Source organism: Pinus tabuliformis, chromosome 5_2, assembly GCF_031772625.1.
Source record: "Pinus tabuliformis cultivar Carrire ecotype Pingquan chromosome 5_2, CPIR1, whole genome shotgun sequence".
NCBI lineage: Eukaryota > Viridiplantae > Streptophyta > Pinopsida > Pinales > Pinaceae > Pinus > Pinus tabuliformis.
This window is the reverse complement of record NC_142306.1, coordinates 476,769,437-476,782,141: the sequence shown is the minus strand read 5'-3', so window position 1 is coordinate 476,782,141 and position 12,705 is coordinate 476,769,437.

The window sequence follows — 12,705 nt, the reverse complement described above, 5'->3', positions numbered from 1 at the left end:
CTCCTTCTCCTCTTGGCTATCTTTGCTCATCTATGGAACAAATGCACTCAAAATAATGGAATCCCTTTTCTTCCAAGTGGCCTGGTTATAACACAATCCGATAGCCTACTAGTGGTTAATTTTGACTACCTCAACTCTTAAATAGAGTTACAATATAGACTCTTCTAGAGTATTTTATGTAATAATAACATATCTATCCCACTTTCCATGAATAATGGGGGCTAACATGGCATCCTCTCGAATTATGGTGGTGAAAATAGGATGGTCAACTTCTCAGTGGCATAACGTTTGCATACAAACTCTGATTGATGTGATTATTGTACCATTCGAAAGGTATCCGTGTGTATAATAACATGAAAATGTGTAGCGAAAAATGTAAACAACTTTTAGCATTAAAAAGCATCAATTTATGCCTCGAAATGCTCTTGGAAGGTTTTAGACCTCGTTTTGCCAAACTAGGCCCCGCTAGTAAAAATTGTATTGTGAGTTGATTCCTAATATAACAGTGGGGTACTTCATGTCATTCTATAATTTAATTGGTTGAGAATCCAACATGCAGAATTGAATATTTCTTTCTCTTAGCCTATACTCGTTTGGTTAGGATGATGGGGCCAATAGCCTCAAAAATTTGTCCTTTTCCTATGACATTAACCTCCTCTTGCATACTCTCTCATTGCAAAAAAAATGGGTTCTTAGTTCGTGGCTTGCTCTCTGGTTGCGAAAATAAATGGGGTTCCTAATTGGAATTTCTACAACTACTTCTTAGATTTACTCGTGATTCAACCTCCCAGCTCTTATTTGATGTTCTAACTCAATTTCCCTAATCTATGAATCCAAACATTTACATCCCTCTTAAACAAGATCACTCCTAGTTGTTCCCCATTTAATGTCGGCCTTGGAAAAGGCATGGTATTGATGTTTGCATAATCAAATATCTCACCATCTCCAATGCAATAAATGTGTGTGTCTGAATTTGGGGCCTATCCTTCCAACCAGCTTGTCATAGACCAATCCAAACGGTTCTTTGGTCCTCAATTCTCTCAATTGTATTTTTATAATTAAGGAGGCCTACCTTCATACTTAACTAACTTTATTCACCCACTATCCTAGCTAGCAATCATATTTATAGTTTTCACGTCATGTATAACTTGTGATTTTTTTTAATACTTAGTTATTGCATAATGACCCCCAAAATTTCATGATACTTTCCCTTGTGACAGATCTTGACAAAATACACCTTAAACCTTAGAATTTTCCCTTTCATTACATGACTATTTCTTTGTGCTAGTCCCTCTAGTGTAGACTTGTTACACCCTTTCTCAACATTACCTTCATAGAGGACGTGGGTCTAGCATCTCTTCCCTCAGGCACTTTCCTTTGCCTCTCCCCTTCTATTAAATTGGCATTATGGTCACCTACCCTTTTCATCATCATTCCACTTTCACTATTCCGTATGGTAGTGTGTAGTCGCCTATGTCACATAAATAGAAATATCAGTTAAAGCTCAACATAATAGTACATGCATGCAAATGAATATTATGTAGAAAATAAAGAATAACAAAGAAAAATCTTTCTCACACACAAACACACACATTTGACACAAGATATGCTCTAGTAAACCCTTTTGGGAGAAAAGCGTAGCTTGAAGGTGAGGTTTCTTCACTCTCTTTCTCTATTTGGAAATTTGGATGAGGATACAAAGAATTATGACCTTTGGCTTGTGGACTGCTAGAGTGCACAAATACTCTCTGTGTTCTCTACCTCCTTTTCCTCTTGGCTATATTTGCTCATCTATGGAGCAAATGCACTCAAAAGAATGGAATCCCTTTTCTTCCAAGTTGCCTGGTTATAACACAGCCTGATAGCCTACTAGTGGTTAATTTTGACTACCTAAACTCTTAAATAGCACAATATAGACTCTTCTAGAGTATTTTATGTAATAATAACATAGCTAGCCCATTTTCCATGATTAATGGGGGATAACGTGGCATCCTCTCAAATTATTGTGGTGAAAATAGGATGGTCAACTTCTAACTAGTATATCGTTTGCATACAAACATCGATTGACGTGATTCTTGCACCGTTGGAAAGGTATTTGTGTGTATAATATCGTGAAAATGTTCAGTGAAAAAAGTAAAAAAGTTTTAGCTCTGAAAAGCATTATTTTATCCATCGAAATACTTCGGGAAGGATTTAGACCTTGTTTTTCCAAACTAGGTCCCGCTAGTAAAAAATGTATTGTGATTTGATTCCTCCACTTTATCCACTTTGAATCCATTAATATGGATGACAAAAAATATAATAATTTAATCCATATCATTATTTTCACGGGGTATTCATCCAAAACGGTTATGAAACATTACTCTTCATCTACGAAGTGGTTAAATTTGAAAAAATCCCTCGTTCAAATAAGATTAAGGATAATCATGTTACGGAAGACAAATGTTCAAAATATTGGACTAGATCAAGAGTGTATGAATAGATTTATTGAGCTTTGTACTCTTTTGTAATTATTTCTTTAATAACTTTGGAAAATTATTTATTTAATGGAATTCCCTATAGCAGAGGTTGGTTGCATGTATTGTGAGGTTGAGCAAGTGTGTGAGAAGAGTGTGCAAGGTGTGAGGAATATTATGTAAAAAATATGAAGTGGTTTGTAGAAGTTTCATAAGGTAGAAAAAAAATGTTTCAGGAAACATATTAATAAGAAAGTGAGGAGATGGAGTAAGGAATGAATGAAGATCATTTATTGTATTTTTGTTGCTAATGTGTTCATCAAAATATTGTTTTGCATGCATAGTTTTTTCTTGGACAAATTTATTATATTACAGAGAGGAATAACATGTTATTGTTGCATTTTGAAGTTCCCCTTGGATCTTATTTTTAAAATGAATGAAAGCATGGTCTTAAGACATTGAGGAGGTTGGGGCCTATGTTCAGTAGTGGTTGAATAAGAAACAAGTAGTTTCTCCTTACTCATGGTGTCCAGTAAAATGATATTTAGGTAGTGGTAGCTCCATCTAGTTTTGGTTGGATAGTCCAGTGTCTTATGTGTGCGATTCTTTTCATTTTTATGTGTTATGTTATGATGTTACAATCTCTCTTTATATGTTTCAGATTGTAAATGTTTAAAGGATTAACTAATAAGTGAAAATGTAATAAGTTCCATCACTATTGATTTTCTCCCCCCTGCTCACTAGTGATCTACATTTCCAACAAGTGGTATCAGAGCCAATTCTCCCTAGTGAAGCTTAATTTCTCAAGATTAAGTCATCGACCTACGAATAAGAACTAGAAGAAGTAGTCTTATAAAAGGAAGGGAAGGAAACATGAGAGGAAAAATTCAGATCCATAAGAACCCATCTTTTTTATGGTCAAGGATGGAGATGACAATCATGAAAATGGATCAACAGTTGCATTTTGTTTTAAATGCAAATATAATGTTCATTTTACTTCTGGTTTACCATTTCCTGATACATAAAGTGATGATGATTCTCTTGAAATTGACAAACTAGAGGATGATAATTACTCATTTGAAATTAATCTTTCATGTCCAAAGGGAGGTAATTCGTTTATGGAGAAATTGTGATGACAAAATTCTAATGATGAAGAATAAAGAAGAAGATGATATTAAAAGGATCATAACTAAAAACAAATATCAACATAAATTACTACAAGTTTTTTATGAGAAGGAATGTGCATTAAAGGAAAAAATTATTATCTTAAAAACTTTGTTGGAAGAAGGGAGGCAAGTTGATGAAGGGATGAGGAAACCATACAGAGAAAAGGAACATTAGTGTGAATGGATGGACGCTGAAGTGGTTCCATTGAGAAGTGATCTAGAGAAGAAAATCACTTAGTTGAAATTGGAAAAGAGTGGCCAATTATCTACTTTAGTCAAATCACATCTAAGTTTGCACAAGGGGGAAGCCAATTCAAAAGTAGAACTCAAAATGACCATAGAAAAATACAGTAGCAAAAGAAGAAAGAAAGAAATCCAAAAGTCAAAGAAGGATCCAAAGGTCATGCTAAGAAAAATATTTTCATCAAGAATATCATTTGCAACCTTTGGAGATGTCATATGCTTTAGTTGTCAAAAACATGGACATATTGCAGTAGATTGTAGAGGCGTGCAACAAAATAGATAGAAAGTTGTATCAAGTAAACAATTAAGGAGGACTACTCTCATAATGAATATCATTAATAGTCAGGTATAATAATCCCTTTTATGGTTACTGCTACTCATGTAACGATTTTGACCACAAGGTTGTTGAATGTAGATTTTATACAAATAGGAATAAGAGGCAGATGAATAGGAAATATGAGTCATTTTCCCCATTGTTCGGTCACATAATGTGTTATGTGTGTGACAACATTGGCCATAAGGACAAATATTCCAAGTTGTCCATGTGATATAGGAAATTCAGTCAAAGGGATAAATTCATGCAGGGTCAAACACATAAGAAGAGAGAAGGTGTTGTGTATGTTAAAGACCAACCTATCAAAGTTTATAGCAGAAAGGAGCATCATGAGACCTCAACCAAAAGCTAATGCCTACATGGAAATAGGGGGAGTATATGGTTGCATCTTGAGTTGGATGGATACAATTCGAGGTGCATCCATATCATAGAGAATGTAAGAAGACAAAAATGTGTCTTAGGAAGGTGATGCATCAGCTCAAGGAGAGCTAGATGAGGTTTGAAGTATTGTTTTTATTTTCGATTTTATCCTTATTATAGTTTTTCACCAGTTGGATTAGGCACATATATTTTTTCATAGATTTTGAGTTATAGTTATTTAATTCAATATAAATGTGTTAAATTCAGTTAAACTACTTTCAACTGATGGAGGAATTAGTGGGAGATCTAGTGGGGGGGTTCAACCAACACTGCTTAAAGAGTGAAGTGAATATTCACTCATAATTAACTCATGCATGTCAGAACAGAGAAAGACTCAGTTGAGATTGGAGTTTAGGGACAATGTACTATCAGTTATATAATCATTTGAGTTATACAGGTGGTACATGTGATCAGAGGAAGGCCTATGAGTATTGTGCAGTTCATTACTAAGGAATTTCCCAATTAAATATGGGTTAATTCCCCAGGAAATTGCGCAATGAAATATGAGCTTGTAAGGCAGCATATTTGGCTAAGTATTGGCTTGAGATGGTTTGGGACACAATGAGATAGATTGAAATAGTGCAGAGGTTCCTCGAGCTTGAGAAAAGCATTGTAATCTTCTCATATTTTCTTATTAATGCAATATAAATATAGCAGGGCTTTTTAGCTGTGGCTTCCCTAAAAGAATATTGTGTTATGTTCGATTGAATTCTTTCCTTTTTATGCTTTGTGATTTCATCGCTCGTTTATTGTTTCGGGTGATGAGTAGAGTAGATTTAAGTCAATTTTTTTAGCATTTTACAGTCTGTAGTTTGAATCTACAAAGAATTTCTACATGGTATCAGAGTTGAAATCACGATAAAAGAGGAGAATAAGAGTTTGTCTTTTGTAGGAGAAATCGAATTTGCAGTATCATAGCTTAGAGCCAACAGGATGTCGTTCTACGAATTGAGACTCAAATATGCCCTGTAGGGTAGTTCGAACTATATTTATTGGAAGGAAAGGATGGTGACAGTGTTGGAAGACAATGGGCTTAAGGAATTCATAGACAAAGATATTCCTAAGCCAACTGATGCTCAAGATCTGGCAGAGTGGAGAAAGTGTGTGGAAAAGGTGAGAAGTATTATACTATAAGGAGTTCAAGTTCATATTGTCTAGAATCTCCATGGTCAGGGAAATCCATTTCCAATGTGGAAGGCCTTGAAAGACCTATTTCAAAATAGCAGTGACCACAGGAAGCTCGCACTGGAGTACAAGCTTAGAAAAATTAAGATGGAGAATGGTGACACTACACTGAAGTACTTGAATAAGTTTTCAAAATCTCAAAATGAGCTTGGAAGTGTCGATCTTATAAGTTTTGAAGATGATTTGGTGAGCCTATAATTTCTAGGACTTCCCGAAAGATGAAACAACTATCAAGACTTAGTTAATGGAAGGGAGAAGCTACCAGAGTGGGAGCGATCGTGGTCTGACTTAGTACAAGAGCAGATTCGGTGGAACACCAGAGTTGAATCCTCATCCAAGCATAATGGATCTCCCACTACTAGATCTCCCACTAATTCCTCCATCATTTGAAAGTAGTCTAATTGACTATAACTCATTTATATTGAATTAAATAATTATAACTCAAAATAAACTCAACCTGAGCCCCTAAAATTTAGGAAACACTCTACATGACTCTAGATAGACTCCCAACTCAAATTACATGAGCCAACTATGTCAAATTAACTTAGTTAACTATTACAAGTTTCTATGAGAATTAGAATTACAATTTAATTCCCAATTTAATTCAACGACAAAATTAAATTAGGATTTTCTTGTTGCATTTTAAACAAACATATATATCCTCGTCATTAATAAAACAATATATCATCTATAAAGTTGAAAATAATAGAATCACACTCCTATAGCACTAACTCTAGCTTCGGGAAATGAATTAGAAATCAACAAAACATCATTGATAACAAATAATATAATACAATAACAATCCCTCCAACATCATATATCAGTATCCAAGAAAATAAAGCATCGAAGAAGTAGTAAAAAAGAATTGATCTATGCAATAGCAACAACAACATAAGATATTGGAATATGGCACCATCAACAACTCATAATCTCATCATCTTCTTGACCTCATGCTATCAATGTTAACACTCTCTCTCCTTGTAAAATGAGATCAAAATCTCAAGTAGCAGAAGTATATCAATCTCTCAAACCAAAACCCCATAGGAAACATATATGCTACCATAAGACTAATGCAACATCATACTCTCTCCATGCATCAATAACAATATACATCATACTTATAGATATATAAGGCATAAATAATAATATGTACACTCTAGATGTGCTAACTTCAATACACCATCGACTAATATTAAAATCAACCACACAATCATGATAATACATGACATAGATGTAATTTAGTGATGTGACCACTAGCAAGATACCAAATTTTCCCTGCACGATACTAACACATCTGGATATCCATGAGGCAGCCACAATAAAAAATTTCTCAACATCTTCATGTAATAAAACAATGTCAAATAAATGCATAACAATCTCCTCCACAGCATCCACAATACCATCAATATGTTAGTCGATTGGAAGCAAAAGTGTTTCCATTCAATATGTGCTCTTCCTTCACTCCTTCACATCCTTCCCGATTTCATGCTTTACATATTGATCACAAAACTTTAAGTAGATTCACCATTAGCAGCATATAATAAAAAACAAAAGAAATGATCTTCACCAAACTAAACTCTTATAAACCATGACACTAAAACATTATCCCAAAATCTTGTCACAATCTCTAGCTTCATATATCAATCATTAAAAGATCTACAATATAAGTTGTGTTCAAACAAAAATGTGGAGGAACATACACTCATACTAAAATACATCCTTGAACATATGCATAAGTTCAAATACATGGTTCTCATGTCCTCAAAAATATCATAAGAATCAACATGCAATTTCTCCAAATCTACCAACAAATATATGTGCCTAATCCAACTGGTGAAAAAAAAAAAGAGAGGATAAAATCGGAAATAAAAACAATACTTCAAACCTCATGTAGCTCTCCTTGAGCCCATGCATCACCTTCCTAAGAGACATTTTTGTCTTCATACATTCTCTATGATATGGATGCACCTCCAATTGTCTCCATGCAGCTCAAGATGCAACCATATACTTCTCCTATGACCATGTAGGCATTAGCTTTTGGTTGAGGCCTCCTGTTGCTCCTTTCTGCTACAAACTTTTATAGGTCAATATTTAACATACACAACACCTTCTCTCCTCTTACATGTTTGGCCTTGCACGAATTTCTCCCTTTGACTGAATTTCCTATAACACATGGACGACTTGCAATATTTGTCCTTATGGCCAATGTTGTCACACACATAACACATTATGTGACCGAAGAATGGGGAAAATGACTGACATTTCCTATTGATCTACCTCTTGTTCCTCTCTACATAAAATCTGCATTCAACAACCTTGTGGTCAAACTCATTTCATGAGTAGCAGTACCCATAAAAGGGACTATTATACCTAACTATTAATGATATTCATTATGAGATTAGTCTGCAATTGTTTACTTGATATGACTTTCTATCCAACTACATATTTTGTTGCATGCCTCTACAATCTACTGCAATATGTCCATGTTTTTGACAGCTAAAGCATATGACATCTCCAAAGGTTGCAAATGGTATTCTTGATGAAAATATTTTTCTTAGCATGACCTTAGGCTCCTTCTTTGACTTTTGGATTTCTTTCTTTCTTCTTTTTCTACAATATTTTTCTATGGGGATTTTGAGTTCTACTTTTGAATTGGTTTCCCCCTTGTGTAGACTTAGATGTGATTTGACTGAAGTAGATAATTGGCCACTCTTTTCCAATTTCAACTAAGTGATTTTATTCTCTAGATCACTTCTCAATGGAACCACTTCAACATCCATTCATTCACACTGATCTTCCTTTTCTCTGTATGGTTTCCTCATTCCTTCTTCAACTCGCCTCCCTTCTTCCAACAAAGTTTTTAAGCTAATATTTTTTTCCTTTAATGCACATTCCTTCTCATAAAAAAATTGCAGTAATTTCTATTGATATTCATTTTTAGTTATGATCCTTTTAATCTCATCTTCTTCTTTATTCTCAATCATTAGAAGTTTCTCAACATGATTTCTCCATAAAAGAATTACCTCCCTTTGGACTTGAAAGATTGATTTCAAACGAGTAATTATCATCCTCTAGTTTGTCAATTTCAAGAGAATCATCATCACTTTATGTATCAGGAAATGGTAAACTAGAAGTAAAATGAAAATTATGTACACAGTTAAAACAAAATGCAACTGTTGATCCATTTTCACGATTGTCATCTGCATCCTTGACCAAAAAAAACATGGGTTCTTATGGATCTGAAATTTTCCTCTCTTGTTTTCTTCCCTTCCTTTTATAATACTACTTCTTCTAGTTCTTGATCATAGGTCCATGACTTAATCTTGAGAAATTAAGCTTCACTAGGAGAATTGACTCTGATACCACTTGTTGGAAATGTAGATCACTAGTGAGCACGGGGGGAGCAAATCAATAGTGATGGAACTTATTACATTTTCAGCTATTAGTTAATCCTTTAAACATTTACAATTTGAAACGTATAAAGAGAGATCATAACATCATAACATAACACATAAAAACTAAAAGAATCACATAGATAAGACACCAGTGGCTTTTGGTGAAAACCTTGAAGTGACAAAAACCACCAGTTATTGTTGTGTTTCTTCTTGTTCTCTTATCATTAATAAATCAAATCATTACATTGCTACTGGCTTCCACCAGCTACAAGCCACTACCCCTTTAAATAGTGTTGTTGGCCACCACAAAATAGGAAGTCTCTACTCACATGAAAATGCAAGCCATCACCTGCTGGAAGCCACCACTCCCAATAAGTCTCACCTAGCCATCACTGGACTATGCAACCAAAACTGGATGGAGCTACCACTACCTAAATATCATCTTAGTAGACACCATCAATAAGGTGAAGCTACTCGTTTCTTATTCGACCACTACTGAACATAGGCCCCAACCTCCTCAAAGTTTCAGAGCCATGCTTTCATTCATTTTCAAAGTAAGATCCAAGGGGAACTTCATAACTCAACAATAACATCCTCACTGTAATATAATAAATTTGTCCAAGAAAAAACTATGCATGCAAAACAATATTTCGATGAACACACTAGCAACAACAATACAATAAATGATCTTCATTCATTCCTTACTCCATCTCCTCACTTTCTTATTAATATGTTTCCTGAAACATATCTTTTCTACCTTATGAAACTTCTACAAACCACTTCATATTTTTTACTTAATATTCCTCACACATTGCACACTCTTGTCTTCTCACACACTTGCTCAACCTCACAATACATGCAACCAACCTCTCCTATAGGGAATTCCCTTAAATAAATACTTTTCCAAAGTTATTAAACAAATAATTACAAAAGAGTACAAATCTCAATAAATCTATTCATACACTCTTGATTTGGTCCAATATTTTGAAAATTTGTCTTGCTTAACATGATTATCCTTAATCTTCATTGAATGAGGTATCTTTTCAAATTTAACCACTTCATAGATGAAGAGTAATGTTTTACAACCTTTTTGTATGAATACCATGTGAAAATAATGATATGGATTAGATCATTATATTTTTTGTCATCCATATTGATGGATTCAACGTGGATAAAGTGGAGGAATGAACTCACAATATAATTTTTACTAGTGGGACCTAGTTTGGAAAAACAAGGTTTAAATCCTTCCAGGAGTATTTGGAGGCATAGAATGATGCTTTTCAGGGCTAAAACTTTTTTACTTTTTTTGCTGCACATTTTCACGTTATTATACACACAAATACCTTTCCAATGGTGTAAGAATGACATCAATCAGATTTTGTATGCAAACATTATGCTAGTCAGAAGTTGACAATCGTATTTTCACCACCATAATTTGAGAGGATGCCACGTTATCCCCCATTATTCATGGAAAGTGGGCTAGCAATGTTATTATTACATAAAATACTCTAGAAGAGTCTATATTGTAACTCTATTTAGGAGTTTATGTAGTCAAAATTAACCACTAGTAGGCAATCAGTCTGTGTTATAACCAGGCCACTCGGAAGAAAAGGGATTCCATTCTTTTGAGTGCATTTGTTCAATAGATGAGAAAATATAGCCAAGAGGAAAAGGAGGTAGAGAACATGGAGTGTATTTATGCACTGTGGCAGTCCACAAGCCACAGGTCATAATTCTTTGTACCCTCATCCAAATTTGCAAATAGAGAAAGAGAGTGAAGCAACCTCACCTTCAAGCTAGGATTTTCTTCCAAAAGGGTTTACTGGAGAATATCTTGTGTCAAATGTGTGTGTTTGTGTGTGAGAGATATTTTTCTTTGTTATTCTCTATTTTCTACATAATATTCATTTACATGCATGTACTATTATGTTGAGCTTTAACTGATATCTCTATTTATGTGACATAGGCGACTACGCACTACCCTACAGAATAGTGGAAGTGGCATGATGATGAGAAGGGTAGGTGACCATAATGCCAATTTAATACAAGGGAAGAGATGTTAGAGATGTTAGACCCACATCCTCTATGAATGTATTGTTGAGAAAGGGTGTAACAAGTCTACACTAGAGCGACTAGCACAGGGAATTATTCATGTAATGAAAGGGAAAATTATAAGTTTTAAGGTGTATCTTGTCAAGATCTATCACAAGTGAAAGTATCATGCAATTTTGGGGGTCACTATGCAATAACTAAGTATTAAAAAGAAATCACAAGTTATACATGATGTGAAAACTATAAATATATTTGCCAGCTACGATAGTGGGAGAATAAAGTTAGTTAAGTATGAAGGTAGGCCTCCTTAATTATAAAAATACAATTGAGAGAATTGAGGACCAAAGAATCATTCGGATTTGTCTGTGACAAGATGGTTGGAAGGATGGGCCACAAATTCAGACACACACATTTATTGCATTGAAGATGGTGAGATATTTGATTATGAAAACATCAATACCATGCCTTTTCCAAGGCTGACATTAAAAGGGGAACAACTGGGAGTGATCTTGTTCAATAGGGATGTAAATGTTTGGAGTCATAGATTAGGGAAATTGAGTTAGAACATCAAATAAGTGTTGGGAGGTTGAATCACGAGTAAATCTAAGGAGTAGCTATAGAAATTCCAACTAGGAACCCCATTTATTTTTTGCAACCAAAGAGCAAGCCACGAAGTAAGAACCCATTTTTTTTTGCAACCAGACAGCATGCAAGAGGAGATTAATGTCATAGGACAACGGCAAATTTTTGAAGCTATTGGCCCATCATCCTAACCAAAGCGGTATAGGCTAAGAGAAAGATATATTCAACTCTGCATGTTGATGCTCAACCAATTAAATTATAGAATGACATGAAGTACCCCACTATTATATTAGGAATCAACTCACAATACAATTTTTACTAGTGGGACCTAGTTTGGCAAAACAAGGTCTAAAACCTTCCATGAGCATTTCGAGGCGTAAACTAATGCTTTTTAATGCTAAAAGTTGTTTACTTTTTTCGCTGCACATTTTCATGTTATTGTACACATAGATACCTTTCCAATGGTGTAATAATCACGTCAATCAAAGTTTGTATGCAAATGTTATGCCACTGAGAAGTTGACCATCCTATTTTCACCACCATAATTCGAGAGGATGCCATGTTAACCCCCATTATTCAGGGAAAGTGGGATTGATATGTTATTATTACATAAAATACCCTAGAAGAGTCTATATTGTAACTCTATTTAAGAGTTGAGGTAGTCAAAATTAACCACTAGTAGGCTATCGGGTTGTGTTATAACCAGGCCGCTGGGAAGAAAAGGGATTCCATTCTTTTGAGTGCATTTTTTCCATAGATGAGCATAGATGGCCAAGAGGAAAAGGAGGTAGAGAATACAAAGAGTATTTGTGCACTGTAGCAGTCCACAAGCCACAGGCCATACTTCTTTGTACCCTCATCCAAATTTTGAA